At 40.3% G+C, this 5,492-nt stretch overlaps 1 long non-coding RNA gene across 3 annotated transcripts; it reads left to right on the forward strand.

The window, feature by feature from the left end:
* Nucleotides 1-1,154: 1,154 nt before the first annotated feature.
* LOC124698547 lies at nucleotides 1,155-3,904 on the forward strand. Of its 3 annotated transcripts, none has more exons than XR_007001004.1 (4): nucleotides 1,155-1,257; nucleotides 1,870-2,485; nucleotides 2,701-2,788; nucleotides 3,553-3,904. It is a non-coding gene; the product is annotated as an uncharacterized LOC124698547 (long non-coding RNA). The 3 variants fall into 3 exon arrangements; XR_007001005.1 differs by lacking the exon at nucleotides 1,155-1,257 and adding an exon at nucleotides 1,382-1,447; XR_007001003.1 differs by lacking the exon at nucleotides 1,155-1,257 and having other exon boundaries at nucleotides 1,388-2,485.
* The last annotated feature ends 1,588 nt before the right edge of the window (nucleotides 3,905-5,492 follow it).

Raw genomic sequence — 5,492 nt, forward strand, 5'->3', positions numbered from 1 at the left:
TGCCACAAGCTGTATCAACGTTGTAATATGGTAGCGATATTGCGACAATTGCGCCATGTTGCGTGAATTAATTGTTTTGTTGCAATAGAGACTGAGTGTTGCAACGAAGTAAATCTTTGTGGTAATATTCAGACATATAATGCAATAATTCTGACATGTGGCGCTATTTATAGATATTGTTGCAAAAAATGTCTTTATATTGCTACAAAATATGTATTTGTTGTAATAGGTTTATTTTTTTCCTCAACTTTTTTGTGTTGCGATAGTTATTACGTATTGCGGAAAATTATGCATCCATGGTAATATGTGCAACATATTGCAACAATCCCCTAATGTTGGGAAAAAGGACAAGATATTGCAACGATCCCCTAGGGTTGAATCTTGCAAAAATCTTTGTGGATCTCTGATGAAGGTACTTTGTGTACCTAAAAAATGACTTCAAAAAGAATGAGTAGTTGTAGTTTAAATTTGACCCGCTTCCAACTGAATCGACATAAATTTGTGTCTAGAAAGGTTTAGAGATGCAACAGTATGGTTAAATTACGTAAAATGTGGTCTAATATTTTTGAAATTTGGGTTGGCCTAATTTTGAAATAGATTTTTTGTTGGTTCTCCATAAAAAAGAGGCAACCAATGATGATATTGTTCTCCAGCCAATCAGAAGAGAGAAAGTAGGCTACCCACGGATCACCCAGCCCAACAGATCTCATACTTCCATACTATCTGGATCCAACGCCCCCAACGCCCCTATCCACAGAATGTTTAGAGCAAATATGCGCGCAATCTGCCAATTTTTCCTTGGCGCTTTAAGGTTTTCGATTTTGGACCGCCCGGGAGAACAAAATTTGGCGCAAAATATCTGTCTGGTCGGCCATGCCAAGTCGCGTCGAGAAAAACCCCATTGCGTACCAAGCACTCGTCTCATCTCCATCTACCCTCGAGCGCCGCCTCCACCCCTCCCCATCACCTCCTCTGCCGGCTCCAGATCGGCGATCACCCCAGCGGTGCCCCTCCTCCCCTCCACTGGCTTCTCCCACCTCTCGCCCCTCAGCCTCTCCTCGACCCCCATCTCTCCTTGCGGGATTTCTCTCGTCCGCCCGATCCGATCTAGATCGATGGAGGCGCCATCGCCCTTGTGCCAACGCCGACGCTGTCGTTCGGTCGCTGACACCGATGTATTTCGCCTCTTCCTCGATCTGTCTAGTTCATGGTGTGAAGAGCCTGCCGTGAGGGTGGTATTCATCGTCGTCAACAACGGTACGCACCCGCTGTCGATAGGGTCGCTGATGGCATGATGGTTTTGGCCCGCTAGCTGTCCGTTGGTCTGCACATTTGTTCTTGTATTAGGCTTACCTGGCTATTGCAGGCAGCTGCGGCTCCAGAAGGGCTTTGCGATGCTAGGATTCCCCTTATTTCTATAATTTGGGGAATGGATTGCTACTATAAGGTTGGCTGAACTAATGGATCGGTTGAACTAGAAGTAGATAAAGATTAGTTACTTTCTTGTCCCTGAACTTGTTGGAATCTACCGATTAGTGTAATATGCATCAGTTTGTACTGTAAGGACACTAGTTTCTGTGGCATACAAGTCAATGTATGCAAACCACAGGCTATTAAGAAATAGCTAGGCCTCACTAGTTCATTATCTAGCACCTACCGTGAGTCTTATGGTCGTGCTGGAGCAAGTTTCTCCTGCTTATGCTTGTTCTAATTCAGTAGTTCTGACGCATATCAGTTGTGGTGATCTGGTGAGATTTTGCCCACACTTGCTGCTGCTAGTTAAATAAATAAACTTTACACATGAGTGAGTTGCAAGTTTATTTCTGCTTATCACATTAGCTGAGAGCCTATTCTCTGGGTTGATAACAGAAGGGTCTCCCCTTGAACAAAGTCCGAGTCTTCCCCGACAACCATACCGAGCTGCTGCTCCTAGAAACGTCCTCAGATCCTCAGAGCTGCTGCCAGGCTGCCACTGGCCACAACCCCAAATTGCTTCTCCTGTCGTTGGCGATGTCCCTAACCTGCGGCTGTTGTCTTCGACTGTGACATGCTGTTGCTGGTGAGGCCCCTCTTCACATGAAGGAAGCGATGCTGTGAGGCCCCTCTAACGTGCCAGTAATCAGAAGATTGTATTCCTGAATTCAATTTTATTTATATGTGCTTGAGTTTCTGGTATGTAATGATCTCAATCCACTACTAAACTATCTACTTATTTTGGTACGATCAGTTTATATTTCAGTGGTTCAATTATTGGGCTAGCTAGAAATCAATACACGTGTATTTACAAATCCAGCAATCACAAGTACAGGAGCAACTAACGTGCATGCTGGCAGGCAACATGGTCCGTGTGGGCTTTGTCCATGGCGGCTGCCGCTAGTGCTGCCTTGAAGTCCAGTACTAATGTGAGAGTTGCCCCTGCAAGGTCTGCAATGAGCATATGCAGATTTTGCCACAACTTGCTTCTAATTACATGTGCACTGACAAGGTAAGGAGGCACATTCGGTTAAATTTCATGGCAGTTTTTCCACACTACTGTACCTGTACAGTAATGCTAGAATTGCAGGTGACCCCTGCCAATCATACTTCTTGACTATTTCCTTACATTTAAACTGCAGTCAATCAATATACCATGATTTATGTAATGTTATCGACCTCGAGTTACTTGTGTTATGACATACAAGATGTGTGATGGTGTTGTAGGCAGAGACAACAGCGCAGGTGGCGGTAGCATGAGATGGCACATCAAGAAGCCAGAAGCGGGTGCCCATCAGTCGCAAAAAATAACAGGGTCGGTATAAAATCATCCCTTTTGGCAAGTTATATCAAGTCCAAAACTGCTTCTTCTGAAGCAACGTTTGAAAATGACTCTTAACTAGAACTTGTAGTTATCACGAGAAGCATGTATCTTTCCGTAATACTTGTACAACTAAAAGTTAGTAAAAGCTATAACTATCATCACACTTGTGACAAGATTTAAATTCATAATTTTTGGATCAGCTCGTAGCAACCCATGAGAATTTCAAGTGACATGTTAAGTACTTGTGTGTGTGGCTTAAAATAGTTTAAACTCTATAATGCTGTCATTGATCATTCTATAATGCTATATCACAGACACGTGAATGCTAGCTGTTTGCTTACTGTGTAAATGCAACATGATATTCTTTTTTAGATGAACATGATTTCTTTCTGGGGTATTTGTATGGCATCATGCAAAATGCATATTCCATATTTCTCATAGGTCGTTCCCTTATCTTGGTCCGATTGATGTATGCATATATGTTTTTGCCCACACATATTTTGCTAGCTCAGTTTGTATTTCTTTTGTATGACTGCACTTGGGGATAAGCATGTTCTCATCGCTCTGCTAATAAGGTTCAGTTTAAGTATTCAAGAAGCACTATCCAGTCTTTCTATGCTCAATGTTTCAACTTGTTATCTTTTCATGCTGCCATTGTAGTGTTTGTTTTTGTGAGAGAATAAATTATCTTATCCTTTTCCTTTTGACATTCATGTTAATTTGACGCACTAAATGCATTTCACTGCTGCTTCTAGGTATAAATTTGGTTTGATGTGGCATCATAATTCTTGATGTCCTCAGCGATTCTACAAGTGGGAGGCTTCCTATGAAGATTATGTGAAAGTGATAGCAAGGAAGGAGAAGAATGTTGCCCACTCCATGAAGAATGATGATCAGAAGATCACAAATGAACAACTTTATGTGTTGATGTGTGGAATTTAGCAAATAAATGCTGAGATATTGTGTGTTGCTAACAGAAATAGTGGGCATTTCTGATGTGTGCATTGTTGCCAGTGACTATGCTGAAATTGATGTAGTTTTGTTGTTTGGCAAATGTTAACTTGTAGTGATCTATCAAGTATTATTGAAATAAAGTGATTTTGTGTACCTTCTCACTACAAACATTTTACCTGCTGGAATGTTTATTGCCATAAGTTAATGCCATGAACATAGTGCTTTGTGGCAAAATGACTAATGCCATAAAAATAAGGATTGTTGCCATAGTTTCTTGCCACGATTGATTATTGCCACGGAAGAGTATGTGCCACGAAACAAGCGGTTGTTGCCATAGGTTATTGCCACAAAAATCTATTGCCACGAACTTGTAGTTGCCACAATTAATTGGATGTTGCAGTAAGACATCTCCACAAACCAAACTGTGGCATCAAGTGCATGTGGCCACGGGGCAAAGCGTGGCGACTTCTCACATGGTTGTTGCAATAGCACATTTTATTGCCACGATTGTAATTTTGTGGCAATAACCTATTACCATGCGATTAATTGCAACGGCTGCCAACAAATTTCATTTTGTGGCAATATGTACGTATTGCCACAATTCGGCATGTATTGCGACAAACAATTTTGTTGCAATAGACCCGAATCCTTGTAGAGCATTAGGACTTCTAGCAAGTTTTTGCAAGAACTTGATAACTTCAGAGATATGAAAATTATCAAAATCAAAACCATTATGATCTAAGGCAATGGGATCATTATCCCCAATACTCTGAAAAATTTCAGCACTTTTATCACAAACAGTTTCAGCAGTTTCAGGCAATTTTGCATGCTTTGTATTAGAAGTAGAAACATTGCCAACACCAATTATTTTACCATTGATAGTAGGAGGTTTAGCAACATGTGAAGCATCAACATTACTAGTGGTGGTAATAGTCCAAACTTTAGCTACATTATTCTCTTTAGCAAGTTTTTCTTCTCTTGCCCACCTAGCATGCAATTCAGCCATCATTCTAATATTATCATTAATTCAAACTTGGATAGCGTTTGCTGTAGCAAATGACTTAATATCTTTAGTTTCATTAGGCATAACTTTCAGTTTTAAAAGATCAACATCAGCAGCAAGACTATCAACTTTAGAAGCAAGAACATCAATTTTACCAAGCTTTTCCTCAACAGATTTGTTAAAGCAGTTTGTGTACTAATAAATTCATTAAGAATGACTTCAAGACCAGAGGGTACACTCCTACTATTGTTGTAAGAATTACCATAAGAATTACCATAACCATTACCATTATTAGAAGGATATGGCCTATAGTTGTTACCAAAATTATTCCTATAAGCATTGTTGTTGAAATTACTATTTTTAATGAAGTTCACATCAACATGCTCTTCTTGAGCAACCAATGAAGCTAAAGGAACATTATTAGGATCAACATTAGATCTACCATTAACAAGCATAGACATAATAACATCAATATTATCACTCAAGGAGGAGGTTTCTTCAACAGAATTTACCTTCTTACCTTGGGGAGTCCTTTCAAGTGTGCCATTCGGAGTAGTTGATCATCATATCATCAAGAAGCTTTGTTGCAGCACCCAAAGTGATGGACATAAAAGTACCTCCAGCAGCTGAATCCAATAGGTTCCTCGAAGAAAAATTTAATCCCGCATAAAAGGTTTGGATGATCATCCAAGTAGTTAGTCCATGGGTAGGGCAATTCTTTACCAAAGATTTCATTCT

This window comes from Lolium rigidum, chromosome 3 (genome assembly GCF_022539505.1).
Source record: "Lolium rigidum isolate FL_2022 chromosome 3, APGP_CSIRO_Lrig_0.1, whole genome shotgun sequence".
Classification (NCBI taxonomy): domain Eukaryota; kingdom Viridiplantae; phylum Streptophyta; class Magnoliopsida; order Poales; family Poaceae; genus Lolium; species Lolium rigidum.